This window comes from Myodes glareolus, chromosome 5, assembly GCF_982192425.1.
Source record: "Myodes glareolus chromosome 5, mMyoGla1.1, whole genome shotgun sequence".
NCBI classification, from domain to species: domain Eukaryota; kingdom Metazoa; phylum Chordata; class Mammalia; order Rodentia; family Cricetidae; genus Myodes; species Myodes glareolus.
In genome coordinates this window covers 82,928,562-82,950,600 of record NC_142030.1, presented here as the reverse complement: position 1 = coordinate 82,950,600, position 22,039 = coordinate 82,928,562, and positions in this window count along the sequence as shown.

The window sequence follows — 22,039 nt, the reverse complement described above, 5'->3', positions numbered from 1 at the left end:
TATACTTCCATAAACAGAAAGACAGACTTCAGCAAAATCACTTGGTTTTGTTACAAAAAACAAAACAAATAAATAGTAAACTGAGTAATGCATGGTCTTTTCAAAATTCTCTATGTATAGACACAGAAAAAATATATAGAAAAGTATAAAACCCTCATAAAGTTTGTGAAACTAAACTTTATTTAGACATTTGAATTCATGGTAGGGAAATATGTGATAGTTCCAAAGGTTATTTGTGGGAGTAGATTTTAAGGAAAAGTAGATATTACACAGGTAGTAAGAAGATAAATAGGAGAATAATGGAAGAGAAAAGGATTAATTGATTGAGAATGGATGAGACAGCAGATGAGAAGTATCAGTAGGGATAACTAAAAATAAAGACATTTGAATATAGTATATGAAAGACTACTACTATATAATCTTCTAAAAGATTATATATGATTTCTTCAGCACACTATAATTAGTTTCTGCACACACTACCAAAAAGAAAACACTTTATCAGGGTAATGTATTGATCAATTTCCAGTAAAGATTCTATTTTCAACTGATTTTTTTCATAAAAGGTGCTCTGTTTTTCACTTTAAAGACATAAAAATATATGTAAGTTTAAATAATATAATATTTAATGTATACATTAATGGGAAGAATAATATCTTCGAAGTTGAGAGTTTTTGTTGCTCTTGGAGAGGGCCACCATTTAATTCTCATCAATCACCTGGTTCCTTACATCTGCCTGTATCTCTTGTTCTATGGGATCTATTTCTTTCTTCTGGCCTATGGATGCAACAAGTGTATACACACACACACACACACACACACAAAATGTTAAAAAATAAAAGGTATTTAAAATGAGCTATTCTGTAATGAGAGAACAATGTTACCAACATACATAATTGGCAGTAAAAAAAATTCCAGTGTCAGATATGAACTACATTTTTTTGAGATTTTGGTCAACAATGTTCCATAGACAATTGAAAAATATTTCAGGATATAACCATTGGTCAAGATTCCCTCTAGAACTTAATTTGAAATACTTTTGCTGAAAACGTCACATACTTGTGTCATAGGGCATGAGAAATAAGTTTACACATGCCTGGAAAATTCATTTTACTGGCTATTTTCCATAGTGCCAGAAGGTTTAATGAAACGTACTAGAAAAGAAAAGTCATGAGCAGTCTTGCCCAGTTGTGAGCCCTGTGAGCTACAATGACTAACCTGGTAAATATGTCTACTGCTGCAATAGTGAAAACAACAATCAACCAAACACCTTCATATTGGATTTAAGGTCAGCACCCCAAACTGGTACACATGACTAGTACTATTAATTGGGACCGTATTCTAGGCAGGTGTAGGTCATGGGCCCTAAGGAACAAAGTAGTTCTAGTATTCTGCTAAACACACACAGGAGTAAATTAGCCCCTGAGCTCTTACCTTCATGCCCTTTGATTCGTCTATTTTTCTACTTACATCAGTGAAGTTGTACAGAATAAGAGACTGTGGAGTTCTCAGCACTAAATGGGACATTTATGCCACACACCTCCACCAAGGCTCAGAGATAATTGCAGAAGAATTATAGAAAGATTACAAGAGTCAAAGGGAGTGAATGTGCATAATGAAAGAATATTCCTCACATAATAACATAGGTGCATTCATAACCTCACAACAGATAGGATTGTAAATATAAGACTTGAACAAGATCAAACTAGCCAATCTCAGCCTGAACATGGGGTGGGTTCATGGAGTCCCACCTGTGTTTGATGAGTATTAGCTTTTTATGGTTAATAGGAGAAGGGAATTCATTTTTTCTTAGGGATGTGGGTCCAGAGAGGCAACCTATCCTTCAGGTGGTTCTACAACCTTGTAAAAGCAGACAGGACTAAATTGATTCAATTACCATTAAATTAAAAGAAAGAGAGCATATGTAATTGAAAGAGAAATGCGGGGGGGGGGGGCGGGATGAAGTCAAAACTCCAGTGTTGAATTAGATTCATTTATGAATGTTTAATTATTAAATAAAATATTATTCAATGCTTGATTGGTAATGTGCAGATGAGAATAGTAATATATAGGTAAATTTCAACTGAATTTCTAGAACCAAAAATAAATCTCTCACTTCTGGCATTTGTAGAAGTGAGTAAAAGGGGTCTCATGGCATAAGAGAAAGTGACAAAACTCTTGCAAATTATAAATCTAAACTAAAAGTTAATACCTGAGAAGATCGAGTATTACAAGGACCATGCCTAATGGCCACTTAGAAAGTGAATACAAAGAAGCTAATAGGTATACCAAAAAGGTGGCTGGTGATGATTTTTATTGTGTTAGAAAAAATATAGAAAAGCACATATAATTGAAAATACTGGCAAACTGTCTCTCTCTCTCAGAATATATATATATATATATATATATATATATATATACATATATATATATATAAAATCTTCCAGTATTTTTATTGATATATATTACATATATATGAAATAGAAGTTGACAGTTAAAACAACATAAGACTTCAAAAAACATTATATTTATGTTTAATGATTGATCTTATGGGTCAGCTCATATAGAAACACTTTTGTTAGTCAATCGCGCTAATGATGTAAGTGTCTGCATGCTGTAACCAAGAATTAGGCTTATGGAGGCATTTGCTGTGTGTAGGACTTTATGCTTCTAAAGAAAATCTGTCTAAAGAAATTCCATAGCTTTGTATCTAACTCTACTTTGAATATTACATCAATAAAAGAAATAGAATTTATACTTTCATGATCTACCTCTGCACCTGTCAGCAGTTACCACAAATTATGGGCAGCCTATCATTCTTACATTATGCCAGGAGCAAAGGCAAACACATTTATGCCTTTCAACAAGGTAAAAGTTACTGAATGACAATTTACTTACAAGGTTTAACATTCTAAGACAGCAATTTGAATAATTTCCACCTATCTTGGTTGGCTGGTCAGGGTAAATGCAATAGTTTTAATTCTAATAGTAATCATTAATATTAATCTCATATCATGCAGCAACTTAACTACACATTAATAAGCATATATGTATGTTACATAACTAATACAATGTAAGAGACTGAAGAACAGATCAGCAACATGCTTCAGAAGTGGGCTGAGAGTCTGTATTGATACAATTTCAAAAATAGATCAGTGCCAGCTACTGCTGGAGCTGCTGGAGACAGGTTTTGGAGTGAAGTTATGGTGGGCAGCTGCTGAGTGAAAGATGTAACTTTGTCCAGAGCAGGAAATGGATCGGAAGCAGCAAACGGCAGGTCAGTTCAGATTTAGATGGGTTAGCAGGTTGTGTACACGAGTGGTAGGGGCAGTCAAGTAGGCTTCTTTAGCAGTATGTGACTCAGCTGATCCAAAGTTCATGAACAACCAGGAAGTCCTTGTCCTTGATGCACCCAATATGTATATACTTAAATGAAGGATCCCTTCCTGTTGTTAGAGGTAAATCATTTATATGTCTGTACAGGAAGGGTTGTATGCCTGACAAATGGTACAGTATTTACATTTACCCAGAGACTGCAAGACTTTTTCTCTTTAAAACATGCAAAGTAGAGTCTCCTAGAGTGATATAAAGCCTGTGGGAAAAACAACAACAAAGAACACTGTTTTACAGCATATGGAATTACCAGGATTATGACACAAACAGATATAAATATGAAATGAATAAGATTTTTGCCCTGGCAATGCTGAAGCAAACATGGGCAGAGCGTATATGGCGGTTCTGTTGAACTTGTTCATATTGATTTATGGTCTTAGTTGATGAGGACCGGATTTCTTTGTCAAGAGGTCACCAGATCTCATTGCAGATGTTTGTGAGCAACCACGTGGTTGCTGGGAATTGAACTCAGGACCTTTGGAAAAGCAGGCAGTGATCTTAACCACTGAGCCATTAATATACCTTTTAACAAACCTGGTTTTAATTATCAATGAAAGATGTCTCTAATGTGCTCTTTTGGGGTACAGATTATATGTTAATAAACTATACATATATATATACATATATTTACATTATCAGCTATTTATATATAATATATTTATATATTTATATCTAAATTTTCATATATATGAAAATTTTTACAATTGTTAATTTTTAAAAAATTTTCAGTGTATTATCATTATAAGTTTTTTCTTTTTTCATTTTGAAACAACTTTTTTTCATTTTACTTATCAATCCTAGTTCTCACGCTTTCCCCTCCTTCTGCTCCCCCCAACTTGCACACACCTCACTTCCATCCACTCATCAGAGAGTGTGAGGCTTCCTATTGGGAGTCAACAAAGTGTGGCATATCACTTTGAGGCAGTACCATGGCCTCTTATATCTAGGCTGAGCAAGGTATCCCCCCAAAAATAATGGGCTTCAAAAAGTCAGTTCAATCAGTAGGGATAAGTCCAGTCCCACTGCCTGTGACCCCATGGACTGCCCCAGCCACAAAACTGTCACTCACATTCAGAGGACCTAATTTGGATCCCTCACTATCAGTCCAAAGTTGTCATTATAGAACCTTCATCCAGCAACTGATGGAAAATATATGCAGAAATATACAGCTAAGCACTGGACTGCACTTCCAGAGTCCATTCAGAAAGAGGGAGGGCAATAATTTGAGCAAAAGCTTCAGGACCATGATGGGGATTACCCACATTCTAAGTTTCTTTTAGTAGGATGTACATAGTTATTTTATGGCATAATACATAAAGAAAACAAACAAAGTCTGTCCTACTTGAGAGAGGAAATGAAGAGCTATTAATAGCCTGGAGCCTTTAGGATGGAACCATTAAAGGTTGGTCCTGTCTTCTCTCATGCTCTGATAAGTAGGACAGAGTCCTTCCCTTTGAACCCATCAGTGTTTTATCTCTCTTTAGGGACTCCAGAGTGTTTTAGACAATGACACAGACTGACAATATAAGGGGAAAAACTATTTATTGTGGATGCCACTGTAAGGGAAGAAACTATGTTTTGTGAATATCTTCCAGAATCCTGTGCCAAGTTTATGGTGATAATGAAAGTGAAAGAATATTTTTATTTAAAATTTAAAAAAAACACTTTGAAAATGGGTTCTCTATATCTTCATGGCAGATTCAAATTGGGCTTCTAAGAAAGCCCACACATAACAGGGTGAAAAAAAAGCAATTCAAACATATTCACAGACACATTTTGCGGAATGGTTTTCTGTTGACCTGCTTTGCACCTAACAGACCGAATAGACTTTTTGTCAGCCCGTGGTTGTGCCGACAGGCCTCTTTAGCTTACCCTTAGTATTCTTTACACAATAATTCCTATTTTCGTGATGCAGCTATGTAATTACATTTTAGAAGCAAAAATATCAGGGCTGTTTTCTTTTTTTATTTCTTTCTTTTTCTTTGCTATTGAGTTAGTGTTCATTTTGGCAGTTACTATAATTGCATATTACTGAATTCGGGAACACAGGCCAAAAAATAAAATGGGAGCTGGTAGAGTACTATTTTATTTCACATACTAGCTTCTCTATAAATGAGTTCACAAACATGCCTGATGCCTCTTTTCAAAGGCTTCCACAACATGACAAAAGGGACAAAATCAAACGCTTCTTTGTTTCACTCAAAGCATAACAAGTAAAGAACAGAGACTTATGAAAGGAACAAAGCATTTCCTATAATTAGACTTTCAAAATATTCTGTTTTCCATAAAGATTACACACGTTTATATGCTATTTCAGAATATTTAATGTTATTCATAGCTAGTAGAGTATACTGTTCTTAAGAATAGAATCCTATTAACCTAAAAGTCCTTTTGAAATAAAATCACACGAAGAAGTGACAAAATCAAACTCTGATAACGTATTTTAGAATATAATTACATTTTGGGTTTTGACAGCATTTCAAGAATGATAAGAGGGAAGTCTTTAAAATAAATATAGAAGTGTGAACACCTGTTTTTAGTTTAGACAAAGAAGAAAAATAAAAAGTACAGCTTAAATTTAATAATAAACACAACATCAGGATTTCAACAGAATTCCTGACTATTTGATACTTTTCAACAAGATAGTAAGAATTAATGTGATATAAAAATACCTGTGTTACTGCAACTATTCTATTAACATGAGAAATGAAAATTTAAAATACCCACTAGTAGGGAATAAAGCTGTATGTATTTTCTTGAAGTTTAATGGATGAGTACATTACAGAATAAAACAGTTTGCCTCTGATGAGAAAATACGTGGGTATTTCTGTATTCTCCAAGATGTATGTTTCTATGTCTTATCACAAGAATGAATTTTTTACATATATCATATAAATTGCTTAGCACACACACATGACTAATTCTGATTTATTGCTCATTCATTTGTACTTAAACTTTGTCCCATGTGGTACATCATGAGGGACACGAGGCTCAGTTTCCCTGATAGTATGAGAATTCCACTTTACAGAAAACTTTTAAGGGAAAAGCAAAAGAGTTCATAAAAACCAGTACCATAGGTCCCAAAGGCAAAAGTGACCTGGTCAGAAGGAAAAAAAAGGGTCCAAAATGATTGACTTCCCTTTGTCATCTAGTCCTCCAGACCTCTCCCCACCCACATTATCTACTAACTAGAGAAGCAAGGGTCAGTATATTCTTTTGGAGATGTTAATCTTCTACCTTACGATTAACTATGCTTCAGATTAATTAAACTACTGAAGACAATGTATGTTAAAGATTCAATAGCTGTCTCTGTTCTAATCTTTTGTGAAAATGGATATGACAGTGCCTCACTATTCCAGTTACATGCATCTGTGACTATGTCAGGGTGACTTTGGAACTCTCTATAAAGGCTTTGGGCTGTTATAAAAATGCCCCAAAGCTGTAGGGAAGCCAGAGTATCTTTATTTGCAAATGATATGATAGTACAAATAAGTAAATCCAAAATTCCCCTGGGGAACTCCTATAACCAATAAACATTTTCAGCAAATTAGTTGGATACAAGATTAACTCACAAACATCAGTAAACCATATCTATAAAAAAGAGAGATAGAGAAAGGTATCATAGAAACAATACCTTTCACAATAGCCTCAAATAATATAAAATATCATGGGGTAACTATAGCAAGAAGGTAAAGATTTGTAGGACAAAAGTTTCAAGAACTAGAAAGAAATTGAAGAAGAAATCAGAAAATGGGAAGATTTCCCATGCTCATTAATTGGTAGGATTAACATAATAAAATGATCATCTATCAAAAGCAATCTACATATTCATTGCAATCCCATGAAAGTAACAGTACAATTCTTCATAGATATTGAAAGGAAAATTTTCAACTTCATATGGAAACAAAACACATACATAGTACACAACAAAATAAAAGAAAACAAAACAGGATCGCTTAAACAATACAGAACACAGTAATAAAAATTCATGATATTGACATAAAATTTAGAGCAATCAAGATGAGGACCCAGACATAAATCTGCACACCTAAGAACACCTAATAGTTGATAAAGAAGTCAGAAACATACAATAAAAAAAAATGTAGCATATTCAACAATAGTGCTGGACTTGTTAGAAGAGAAAGAACAGAATACCCTTGAATGCACAGGCTTAGTAAAATCCATTCTGAACATAGTATCATTAGCACAGGCATTACTATCAACAATTAATAAATGGCACCTCATAGAATTCAAAATCTTCTGTTTCACAAATGGCACTTGTTGCGATGTTTTATTTTAACTCTGTAAAGATGCAATACATTGGTTTATGCTGAAACTATTATTTTAACTGTGTAAACATGTGTTAATTTCATTAATGTTGCATTTGTTTAATTATATAGAGATATGCTGCATTTTTTATCTTGCCTGCCTAAGGCACTAGATTATTCTAATAAAGAGCAAAATGACCAATAGAAGACAGAGAAAGAATAGGCAGGACTGCAGGCAGAGAAAATAAATGGGAGGATAAATCTAGACTCAGGAGAGGAATGAAAAACTGAGAAGAAAGAGAGAATGAAGAAAAGAAGAGAAACACATCTAGGAATAGAAACCAGGCAGCTACTAGCCAGGCAGACTAGAGAAGCATAAAATTAAGGTATACAGAAGAAAAAATAAGGTAAAAAGCTCTGAGGCAAAATATAGATAAAGAGAAACAGATTAATTTAAGCTAATAATCTAGTCAGAAATAAACCTAAGCTAGGCATTTATATTTAATAATCAAAGTGGTAATGTGAGGTTCTATATAAAATTGACCATTATCAGAGAACTTCCTGTGTTATGCCTATACTTGGGTGTCAACTTGACAGCAACTGGAGCTACACTCCCAAAATAGAAGGCACAAATGTGGGGGATTTTGCTTACTTTGAGGTAAGAAGATCCATTTTTAACACTCATATTTGATGTAGGAAGGCACTGATTCAACCAGATTCTCTGAGCTGGGAAAAGATAACCCAATAGCCCAGATGAAATCTGGACCACACTGTCTACTGGCAGTCTAAGAACAGGAAGTTGTAAGCCTTTGCTCTTTGACTGCTACACTCTATTTCTAGGAAGTCCATTCCTTCACTGGCATACAGGCTACTTCAGGATTCCAGCATGTATGGAAGACTAGCTGAGACGTACAACCTTATGAACTGAGATTCTACGGGACTCTTGAACTTTCACAGTCAATCATTGTTGGATTAAGTGGAACTGAAGCCAGTCTATCATTCTAACTAATCCACTTTCTCTCTATACAGAGACAGTATTTCTATAAGTTCTGTTAGTCTAGAGAATCCTGAATAATACATATTGTTATTCCATATACATTTTCATATTTTATAGTTTCAATATCTTTCATTAGAAAATTTGAAATGTGTATAATGTTTCAAACATTGATATTATGCCCAGTGAAAAATTCTTTACCATGAATTACTCCATGCCAAATTTTTTTTTACTTTCTACCTTTTCTTTCTTTTCTTTTTTTTTCTTTTTCCTTTCAAAATTTACACTTTCTTCCCACCTCTCATTCCCCTCCCGCTTCCCCACTCCCTCTCCTCCCTTCCCCTTCCTCCTTAAGAGAGGGCAGGGTACCCTCACCTGTGGGAAGTTCAAGGCCTTCTCCTCTCCATTCAGGCCTAGGAAGGCATGCATCCAAATAGACTAGGATCCCCAAAAGTCACCACATGCAGTAGAAACATGTCCCAGTGCCATTATTGATGGCTTCTTAGTCTGCACCCATTTGCAGCCACATTCAGAGAGTCCAGTTTGATCACATACATGTTCAGTCCCAGTCCAGCTCCAATTAGATCAGGCACACGGTCTCAGTGGGTGGACCAACCCCTCATGGTCCTGACTTCCTTGGTCATCTTCTCCCTCCTTCTGCTCTTCAACTGGACTTTGGAGCTCCATCCGTTGATCTGATGAGGGTCTCTGTCTCTATCACCATCCTTCACCGGACGAAGATTCTATGGTGATATTCGAGATAATCATCAGTGTGATAGTGGGGCAAGGCCAGTTCAGGCACCCTCTCCTCTGCTGCCCAAGGACCTAGCTGGGGACATCACCATGGACACCTGGGATCCCCTCTAGTTCCAAGTCTCTTGCCAACCCTTAAATGGCTTCCTTTATGTAGGTATCTTCTTCCCTGCTCCTATATCCACCCTTTCTCCATCTTCACCCTCCCACTCCCCCAAGCTCTCCCCAGTCTTTCCCTTCTCCCTTCTTGCTCTTCCTCTCCCTTTCCCCCATCCTCACCCCCAACCCTACCTTCTTCCCCATGCTCCCAACTTTGCCCAGCAATCTTGTTTGCTTCCAAGTTCCAGGAGGATCAATATATATTTTTCTTTGGGTTCGCCTTGTTATTTGGCTTCTCTAGGCTTGTGAACTATAGGGTCAATATCCTTTGTTTATGGCTAGAGTCCACCTGTAGAAGAATGAAAATAGATCCATATCTATTATCATGCACAAAACTCAAGTACAAATAGAATAAAGACCTCAGTATAAATCCGACCACACTGACCCTAATAGAAGAGAAAGTGGGAAATAGACTGCAACACATGGGCACAGGTGATGACTTCCTACATATAACCCCAGTAGCACAGACAATGAATAAATGGAACCTCCTGAAACTGTGAAGCTTCTGTAAAGTAAAGGACATTTTCATTAAGACAAAAAGGCATCCTACTGAATGGGAAAAGTTCTTCACCAACCACACATCAGACAAAGGTCTGCTCTCCAAAATATATAAAGAACTCAAGAAACTAGACAATAAAATTCTGATTAACCCAATTAAAAAATGGGGTATTAAACTGAATAGAGAATTCTCAAAGAAGAATATAAAATGGCCAAAAGATACTTAAGGACATGTTCAACTTCTTTAGCTATCAGGGAAATCAAAACAACTTTGAGATACCATCTTACACCTGTCAGAATGGCTAAAATCAAAAACACTAATAATAACCTATCCTGGAGAGGATATGGAGTAAGGGGAACACTCATCCATTGCCTGTGGGAATACATACTTGTACAATCACTTTGGAAATCAGTGTGGCGGTTTCTCAGAAAATTGGGAATCAACCTATATTAGGATTCAGCAATACCCCTCTTGGGAATATACCCAAGAGTGGTATTTCTTACACTAATTTGAAAATTTGCCTTTAATATAATCTCCCCAACAAAATATGTAGACAGAGTCAGTACATAGTACAAAAGATATTTAAACATTTTCAATATACAGACTCTTTGAAGAATTATTGCTGAATTGAAGCAATCTGGAAGTTTCAAGAGTTTATATCATAATTCATATTTCATATTTTTCACTGAAAGACAAATGAAAACCAAACAATCATGGAGAATATCCAAGGTTCCTGTTTCCCCAGCTGCATTCACAGATCTTTTCCTCATAAGTTTTGAACACTTTATTGAGCCCTAATAAGGGACATGTACAAACTGCATATCTCTGCTGCCTAGATATTGGCCATTCACCTTTCAATTACACCAATTACATCAATACTTCTTCATAGTGTACAAATATCCTACAACATTTGATTTTATCATAAATACCTGCCTTTTACCTATTTCAATATAGTCTCTGTTAGGAATAAAAAAAGACTGGTGGTACAGGAGAATTGTCTGTATTCTGTCAATCATGTTTTAAATAAATGCTGATTGGCCAGGCAGGAAGTATACGTGGATCAACCAAACAGGAAGTAGAGGCGGGGTGATGAGAACAGAAATATTCTGGGAAGCAGGAAGCTCCCTCTGACATTCCTGCCTAGACCACCAAGAAACAAGATGTAATCTGCCTGACTGAGAAAGGTATTGAGACATGTGACTGGCATAGATAAGAATAATGGGTTAATATAAGCTACAAGAGCTAACAAGTAGCCTGAGCTAATGGGCCAATCAGTTTACAGTCTTATGAAGACCTCTATGTGATTTTCTTTGCGGCTTGCCAGTTGTGGGGTATCGGGTGGGACAGAAACCCCAACAAGCCAGCCCTCATGTTACAGATTGGGCATCTTTTGTTCATCTGTTATTAAAATGAGACTCTAAATATGGTATAAGCAGAAAGTAACAATACAATACATTCAAGACTCTTATGTTTTTCCTGTTCTGAATTCTTCAGTCCCTGCTTCTCTGCCCACATCCCTTACCTACTGTCATGTTAAAGGTGACTCTTTTACCTGCTATTCCCAAAGTCTATTCTACTCCTCAATGTAGGTTTGATTTCCCCTTCCTTCTTTACCATACACAGAATTCATTTCTAAAGCAATTGTTATTCACATTCATAACTTTCATTTATGCTACTAGGTTATTTCACCAGTATAAATAAAGGAGAAATAAGTTATTTAATGAATTACAGCAAGCAATGGGGATAAGTCTAGAATTACCCTACACTGGTAAATATCAATGGATCTACTATTCTTTGAGAGTGAATATTAGAGAAAATGTAACTGATACACATATAGGATATTGCTCTTGACAGTCTATATAAACTCATATTTGGTTCTCCTGTCACTACCTTACCTGTGTCAAGATGGAGGAGGTCCTTGTAATTTAGCACAATTTCCTTCTTGAAGCACAAAGTCAAAATGCTTTGGCTTTCCATTGAAATCTTTTGTTCACCTTTCTCTTTCTCTCTAATTTAATGTAGAATGAATTTAGAGAACTTTACTCTGGGATTCTGTTCTATGTGTTTAATATTAGCATATTTATTTTCTGTGTTTTGAAAACTCTAACCATTATCTTTTCATGACTGATTTTCATAATCTCTGTTTTTAGCTTCCTATTCAACTATATATACCTTGTTCTTCTCTATTTTCTTGAATATCACATGCCCTTGCTGACCTTACAATTTAAAATATAATCAAGCCAGGCAGTGGTGGTGCACAACTTTACTCCCAGCACTTGGAGAGGTGGGTCTTCATGAATTAAAGGCCAGTCTAATCTACATAAGTTAGCTTCAGAACAGCTAGGACTGTTACACAGATAAACCCTGTCTGAAAAAAAAATCATAATCAAAATTTGCCTTATTTATCAATAAGGTTAGTAATAAGGGTTAACTAGACTTATTTACATTTCAAGTAAGCCTAAGAATAAAACAGAATAGTTTCATAGTGCATAGTCCTACTGCTATATGAAACAAAGGTGTTTCATGTAGGTAAGATGGTTTTAAAAACATTTAGTTTTTAGTTACCTACAATAAAAATTTAACAGATAATATTCATCACTAGGTGAACACAGATAATTGGCTCACTCATTTATTTATTCTGGGTCTCCTTTTTTCTGTTTCATTAGATCAGACTTGTACATCTTTCTCAATTTGATATATTGTAGCAGCTGGCACACATAAGTGCTCAGTAGACATATTTTACTGAGTAATAATTATAGCTATGCTAATATTATCTTCCCAGTTTTCTAGTTTCCCCTCTAGGTTAATGTGCAAAATGATAAAATATTTAATGTTGTATAGCATTATAATTACTTCCACATCCTTAGCCATTCTCTAGCATATTTATATACTTATTCTCTAAATTTATCATGCTGATTAATGTACTTGTAGTGAAATACATCTCAATGGGTAAATAAATTTCATACCAACTATGATAATTAGGAATTAGAATTAGGTCATAAAATCATCACATCTGCAAACAGATTTATTTGAACAACATAAACCAAAAACTTAAAAATGGAAGTGTTATGCATAATGTTACTTAAATGTGGATTCTCAGAAGTGACCATTAATATAGCACAGATAATTGGTGTGCTCTTCCCTGGGGAAGACTATTTCTCTAGCTCATAGCATTTCTTATTTGTCTATAGCTATTTGTTAAGGTTTGAGGGTCCATAACTTTTCTAAGTTCCACTTCAGCATGTCTATTTTAGTTCTTGTTCAGTTCATGCTTAAGCAGCTATGGTGAGACTTTACAGGAATATACATATATGTACGTAAAAACAATTAAAGAAAAAGGGAGCCCTTAACTTGAAAAAGAGTGAGGACTTCTGGAAGGGTTGGATGAAGAGATGATATAATACATTATAATCTCAAAAATTAAAAGAGGGCATAAAATGTTAATGAAGCATTGAATAAGTGAATAAATGAATTAAGTGTAACATTTGATAAAACACATGTAGAGAATAAAAACCCTACAATGAAATAGCTTAAAACATTACAATGTATCACTAGTTGTAAGTCAAAACTGAAATACATATGCATGTTCAAAACAATTAAATGGTCAATAAAATAAAGAATTGTTTGAAAAGGTATTTACTTATGAGCTTCAACAAAACCCAAACAGTGTCTTATGTAGTGGTATGATTCCCATTCACAGAGAATTTTGACAGTTCTGCTTCAATTCTTTAAGCTTGGCTAGTTCTGTAACAAAAGTTTTTAATTGAAAGGCTATTTCTTCAAATGAATCATTTTAGTGGCACATGACAGAATCAGCATCTGATCCCTAGGCCACACCTCTGATTATTAACATGCTTATGAAAATTTGATTAATGAGGTAGATACCTCTATGTAAGTAGATTATCTAAGTCTTAAGGTGATATCTTTCAGTTTAGATTTAATTATTTACTAAGAGTATTCGAGTTTTACCCTGATCATATCTTGTAATTTACTGTATCAATATGGTATTTATTCTTTTTGAGATCTTTAAAAGTTGTTTTGCAAATAGTTTGCTGAGATGGAACATATTCTGCCAGGGGCAGAGAACTATTTCAAATTCTCATATGAGGTTATCATCACATTCTGATTAGTTGCTCACCTGTGGTTTTTGCTTTCTAGCAAAATGTAATTCTGCACAAATAATAACTCACAGCTTAATGTGACATTTGAAACTGAATTCTGGAACAGATTAATGGTTACAGATAGTCAGGTATTTACTGGGTAAGCATTTCTAATATTTGAGATTTTTAATATAATCTTCAAAATATAAAATATGATTGTATACATATAGGGTTATCTACTTAATGACATTTCATAAATAAAATTATAGTCCTTTTCTGATTAAATTATATGGAATTATTTTTTCCAAACGAAGTAGTCAGAAAATGCAATGTTGTGACAATATTCTTTTTTTACTCAAATATAAGTTTTTATTAATTTTTATTGAGCTCTACATTTTCTCTGCTTCCCTTCTTGCATCTCTCCTCCCCTTCAACCCTCCCCTAAGGTCCCCATGCTCTCAAGTTACTCAGGAGATCTTATCTTTTTTCTATTTCCCATGCAGATTATATCTATGGATGTCTCTCTGAGTGTTCTCATTGTTGTCTAAGTTCTCTGATATTGTGATTTGTGGGCTAGTTTTCTTTACTTTATGTTTGAAAACCACTTATGAGTGTGTACATGTGATACTTGTCTTTCTGTATCTGGGTTACTCACTCAAAATAATGATTTCTAACTCCATCCATTTTCCTTGAAAATTCCAGATGTCATTATTTTTTCTGTGGTCTAGTCATCTGTTCTGTAAATGTACCACATTTTCTTTATCCATTCTTCAGTTGAGGGGCATTTAGGTTGTTTACAGGTTCTGGCTATAACAAGCAATGCTGCTATAAACATAGTTGAACAATATTCTTCTTCTGTTGCATAAAACAATTTAAAAATCTAAAGAAACACATTTTTATTTTAAAAAGTCAATTTATATGTCTTTCTCATTATGTATCCTGATCCCATTCATTCCCATCCCTTCAAATCTACTCCGTATCCCTGTATACTGCCCAATAAAAGAAAATTCAATAGAAAAAAGTAAGGAAATAAAAAGAAAAATTTTAAAGGGGAAAAATTAGAAATATCATCGTAGAAACTACATGCTAATTAAAATTTCATGTTGTATACCCCCTTGTTCATCCATCTATACTTGCAAGTGTTCAATGCAAAGGGTATTCATTGGTCTTTCTTAAGGCCCAAATCTCTACCACACTGACAATATTGACCCTGACAAGGCCTCTCTCTGGACATCATACTGCCATCTTTTGTTGTGGTTCTTACAACTTTGGGTCTGCATTTCAGGTCCCATCATAGATGAGATGGATGTTGGGGTAGGTCAAGTCATAATCCTGGGTCTGGGTCTGGGAAGCTTAGAGTTGGTTTGCCAGATGTGAAACGGGGACAGGCCTCCATGGTCACAATTAAAGGGCTGGCTTACCCACATCTGTGCTAAAGTGTTGGCTCTGTGCTGCCCTGGCAAAGTTAAGGACCTGTGCTCTTGAGTATTGCATCTGGTGTGAGTCAGGGATGACTTCTTTTGTCAGGGACTACTCATTCGTTCATGGCCACCCAGACCAGAAATAATTACAAAGAAACTGTATTAATTACAACACTGCTTGGTCAATCACTTAATCGTATTTCTAGCTAGCTCTTATGTATTAAATTAACCCATTTTCATTATTTTATATTTTACCATGAAGCTCATGATTTACTGATATCAGCATGGGTTTCTTTCTTCTCCAGTGGCTATATGGTGCTGTAGGAAAATGGTTTTTTATCCTGTCACTTCTATTATTTTTAATAAAATACTGATTGGTCAGTAACATGGCAGGAAGTATAGGCAGGGTGACCATACAGGAAGAAGAGGCAGGGCAATAACAATTCTGGGAAGAGGGAAGCACAGTCTGGAGTTGTGACCCAGCCTCAGAGGATACAAGATGTGACTGCCTCGATGAAAAAGTTACCAAGCCACATGGCTAACTCAGGCAAGAATTATAGGCTAACGTAAGTTATAAGAGTTAGTTAATAAGAAGCCTGAACTAATGGACCAATCAGTTTATAACTAATATAGACCTTTATATGATTCTTTGGAACTGAATGACTGCAGGACTGGGTGGGACAGAAACCTCAGACAACAATATGGCATCTCTTTGACTGCATTCTTTCTCCTGTATCTGCATAGAATTATCTCCTTACTCAAGACTGTACTGCTGTATGCCACAGTAGCTTTTTTCATTAACCAATGGTATTGACAGCATATGGATTGGAACTCCCACATCTCCACCCCTTTTATGTCTAAATAAATAGAAAGGTTTTAACTATGAATACAAGAAAACAGGTATCAATCAAGAATTACAGTTAAAATATTTATACCTATTTTATCTTAACTATAGCTAAGAAAAACTATAATTACAACTATCTATTTTTCTACTTCATCAAAGATTCCAGAAGGCAATAATATTATATAAGCAAACAAGAAGTGACTTTTAAGAAAGTCCAAAACTCTAAAATTGACAGACATCTCGCTACTTTGACAGTCACCCAAAATTCTGTAATGTTTTGTCATTCATCTTCAGCCTACAAGCCCATAGAATCTGGCAGATTTTTCCATGAAGCAGGAAATTTGAAGATCTCTTACATCTTTTACTTGCAAAATTCATCATCCATCCAACAACATTAGTTTGGAAATAATTCACAGATTCTCATCCTCTGTGAAAACAAAAGCAGAACATCTTTTCCAAAGTAACATATCCTTAGACAAAATTTTTTAAAAATATTTTTTAATGATTTATCTAACTTTATTTTATGTGCATTGGTGTGAAGGTGTCAGATCTCATGGAACTGCATTTTCGGACAGTTGTGAGCTGGCATGTGGGTGCTGGGAATTGAACCCAGGTCCCCTGGAAGAGCAGTCAGTGCTCTTAACTGCTGAGCCATCTCTCCAGCCCCTAGACCCAAAATTTTAAGTCAACATACCTTTACTTATTTATTTTTGGATCATTTCATTTCTTTCAGTGTGTAATTAAATTAATAAATAACATTATCCACTATATTTATATCTGACATTGTTCTAAGAAATCACCTTTTAAACACAGCCAATCTTTTATTCCATACTTTTCCTCTGTTCAAGACAATTTTGTTCTCTAAGTCTTTCTCAGATCTACAATTTCTGAAAATGTATTTTTATTTTACATGTATGAATATTCAGTCTCTATCTGTTGTTTACATACCTCATTATTTGCCCTACTTTTATGTATGCAGTTTACCTGTTCATCACTACTACATCCATGTAACAGTTGTTGGCATGACTCTATATTTATGTTTCCAAAATAAACATGTTACCATTGGCTATTTTTGTGACTAGTCTGTGAAGTGTATCACACTTTTTTGTGTTTCTCAGGTAAATCCCTTCCAAGATGCAACTTTAAAAAAAAAATATTGAGACTGGACAGAGGGTTCTGTAGTTAAGAGCACTTGCTGCTTTTGCAGAGGACCTGAATTCAGATCCTAGTACCCATGTAGCAGCTCACAACTGTCTATAACTTCAGTTACAGGGGATCTGGTACCCTCTTCCAGCTTCTGTGGGCACCAGCCGACATATATGTAGGACACAGACATACCTTTAATGTGTGTGTGTGTGTGTGTGTGTGTGTGTGTGTGTGTGTGTGTGTACTGGCTTATCTCAGAAGCCTGTACAATGAAATCTCTTTGTAATTATCTCATTCACAACCAAAACCTCAAATAAAACACAATTATATACATAATCCAGACTGTCTGTGTATATTCCATCTTTATATGGCTTAATTTTCTTTACCTCTTAAGTCTACGACTGTCTGTACTATGTCTCCTTAAAGACTTTTTTTATTTCTTAAAACTATTTTTTTCAAAGTTTATTAAATTATAAAAGTTTCCATTTCCGCCCCTCCTCCCAACATCCCACTCCCCCCACTCCCCCTCCTCCTCCCTCTCCATCCCTAAGAGCAGTCAGGGCTTCCTACCCTGTGGGAAGTTCAAGTTCCTCCCCGCTCCCTCCAGGTCCAGGAAGGTGAGTATCCAAACAGACTGGATCCCAAAAATCCAGTATATGCAGAGGAAACAAGTCCCAGTGTCATTGTCAATGGCTTTTCAGAAAGACTCCGGGCCAGCCACATTCAAAGAATCCGGCTACATTCAGGGAATCTGGTTGGATCACGTGCTCGTTCAGTCCCAGTCCAACTGGCCTTGGTGAACTCTCATTAGATCAGTCGCCTTCTATCAGTGGGTGATCGCACCCCTCGCGGTCCTGATTTCCTTTTTCATGTTCTTTGAGCCTATTATTCGTGATCCTAGAGAAGCTAAATAAGAAGGTGAACCTGAAGAAAACCATGTAGTTATCCTCCTGGAGATTGGAAATAGACAAGAGTCCCAGGTAACCTCGTGTGCATGGGGGAGTGGGGGGTTGTTGGAAGAGGAGAGGATTAGAGAGAAGGGAGTAGAGGAGGAATGGGGAAAGCTCGGGGGGATTGGGATGTGGGGGAGGGAGGAAGGATGGATATGGGAAGAAGGAAGTATATATCTCAACTAAGGGAGTCATTTTAGGGTTTACAAGAGACTTGACTATAAATGGGATCCCAGGTCCAAGGAGAGATCCCCAGATTATTCTCTGGACAGTGGAGAGGGTGCCTGAACTGGCCTTGGCCCATAACCATACTGATGAATATTTTGCTTATCACCATAGAACCTTCATCTGGCGATGGATGGAGATAGAGACAGAGACTCACATTGGAACATGGGACTTAACTCCCTAGGTCCAAACGAGAAGCAGAAGGAAAGAGAACCGTGAGCAAAGAAGGCAAAACCGGAGGGAACCTTCATCCGACGATGGATGGCGATACAGACGGAGACCCACATTGGAGCACCGGACTGTGCCCCCCATGGTCCAAATGAGGAGCAGAAGGAGGAAGAACATGATAACCATTTTTTAATGATCTAAATTTGCTTTCCTTTCTCTCCTAAGCCTGCATGCATTTTTTAAAACACGTGGTGTCTCATTTAGAAGTCCTTTATGTTTGAATCTGTCCTATTGTATATCTGAAATCTTTTTTCTGTCCAAGAATGCTTTGTAAAATGCTAAGCAACATGGCCAGAACTAAGGTATCTTTGACTTTTGGCTCTGCTGTGTCAAAGATGGCAGAGGCCCATTCACTTCCTCTGAACTCTGGTAAACAGTTTACCCAGGCTGCTACCAAGTTACTTGCAGCACACCGCCCACAAACCCCATTCAAGTACTTGACTTTCTGAAAAAAACCAAAGTTCATGCTGCCCAAACCAGGAAGCTGCCTTTTTTTACGTTGTGTCAGTATCCTTTTCTTAAAGAAGCCCCAGTGCCCTTGCTTGCTGCCAGCAAACAGAGGCCATCTGTGGGTGAAAAAAAATGCAGCTTCCATAAAGCTGCACTAAATTCTGTTCTTTTCTGTTTAGAATTTCTTTCCAATCTCTCCCAAGTTTTATGTGGATGTAGTTGGCCCACATTAGTATGCTAATAGGTTAAGGCAACACTCTCCTAATCACATGACCACAGGGCCAGGTTTCACACATGCCTTAGATGTTGGTGGTAAAGGGAAGGGCATCATCATTCCTCCGCCTAATCCCTCAATTGCCAAATGAGAAGCCAGAACATCTCTTCCATACTCACAATATTAGGACTGGCTCACTCACACTGCACTAACAGAGTGGGCTCTATTGCGCTGCCTTGGTGAGGTAAAAAGACTGTTCTCTTGAGTGTAACAGGTTGTGGGGGTCAAGGACAGTTCTGCCCCATTACTCATCAGTTATGATGCAGCATAATGGAGTAGGGTTGCCCTCTTCCCCGATCAATGCCTCGGGCAGCAGGAGAATCTCCATTATCTGCAACATTTTGGAAAGCATGCCCTGCACCTGACCAGGACAATACAGTAGAACCAACCCTGCTAGTTCAGACATGGGTTAGCCACTTCTGAATTGTGAGCATGGGAGAACTGTCCCATTATGAAACACAATTAGCTAAATTCAGAAAGAGAAATTGGGGTTCAACCTGAATACCCAAAAAGCAAAACAGCCAGCCACTGGCTCTTACCTCTACCTCAGTATAAAATGGTGTTCCTGACTCCAAGAATCTCAGAATGAGACTGATTGAGAATTCTCTCCTCCCATTTTATAATCTTCTCTAGTTCTGGGATTAAAGACATGTGCCACTGGAATTAAACGTGTGTAATACCACTGCCTGGTCTGTAAGACTGTCCAGTGTGGCTCTTTTACTTTTCTGATCCGCAGGCAAGTTTTATTTGTTAAAATGCAAGTGAAATGCAACCACACAATTACCCATCTGTCCAGCGTGGGGAGGGGAGAGCTACCCACCCATCAATGCCTGGGAAAAAAGGAGACTTGACCCTGTGTTTATAAGAAACATTTTTAATTGAATCTTACCCAAATTCTCTGCAAACACCATTCAATATTTCCTAATACCAACAACTTATAGTGTCTTTACAATTTAAAACTATATCATTGGATTGGATTTTGGTATAAATATAGAAAAGTGTATGAAGCAGGATGCTCATTTTAATCAATTATTACACTACAGAAATGTGTAAATATCAAATGAAAACCTGAAGTATTCCCCACATTCATGTACCCTTCCAAACCCAAGCTTCTCATTTCTCCTAAACATTAAATCTATTTTGTAATACTGAAGTTCAAGTCGTAATTTCAAGAATGTTAATCAAGTATGAGGCATACACTAGAGTCAATAGATAAAACTTTATTTATTTTTATTTTAGACATAACAGTTTGGTATTTATTATAGGTATAAAGTTTATGGGTAATCCAATGGTAGATAACTTTTCAGTTGCTTAATCCCTACATGAAAGTATTAATTATTATGTATTAATAAGTATTAATATTAATACATATTAATAGAGTATGTTAAAATATCTTGATATATGAATTAAATGTTTATTGATCACATTATGCTACTAAGGCTTCCATCTCTTTGTGTTTTATTTGTTTGGGTCCTTTAAACACCTTGCTTCAGTAACCAATAAATATGTAACAGATTATAGAAAATAAAAACAACTGCCTCACTGTGCTAAGGAGAGGAATTATTGTTTCTGTCCCTTTGTTCACATTTCCCACCTTCTTCCTTTCCATTCACACTTCTCCACTAATCACTTTTACTCTGTCTGAAAGTTTTTAGTTTATAAAAACCAAACATAAACTTTATAAACTTAGTTTATAAAATAAGACATGTGACATTTGTTATCCTACACTATAACTTATATATAACATATATATATATAATTTTGAAATGTGTATCAATTGAATCACAAGATATATAGTTTTTAGTGTTTAGATGTCTTTGCCTTGAATTATATATTCAGAATTTGGTTTTGTGCACAATTGTAGTATTTAATTTTATTTGTTTTTTATTATTTTTACTGTTTTAAATTGTTTTATTGAGCTATATATTTTTCTTCCCCCTCCTCCTTTCTTCCATTTTCCCCTTTTACCTTCTACCATAATCCCCATGCTCTCTATTTTCTCAGAAGATCTTGTCTTTTTTTGATTTCCATATAGATTAGATTCTCTTTTTGTTGTCTAAGTTCTCTGGGATTGTGAATTATAGGTTGTTTTTTCTTTGCTTTATGTTTGAAAGTCACTTATGAGCCAGTAATATCATATTTGTCTTTCTGAGTCTGAGTTGCATCACTTAATAGGATTTTTTTCTTGATACATCAATTTGTCTGCAAATTTCAAGATGTCATTATTTTTTTTTCTACTGTGTAGTATTTCATTGCATATATGTACCACACTTTCTTTACCCATTCTTTGGTCAAGGGGATTTTATGTTCTTTTTTGGTTCTGGTTATTATAAATAGT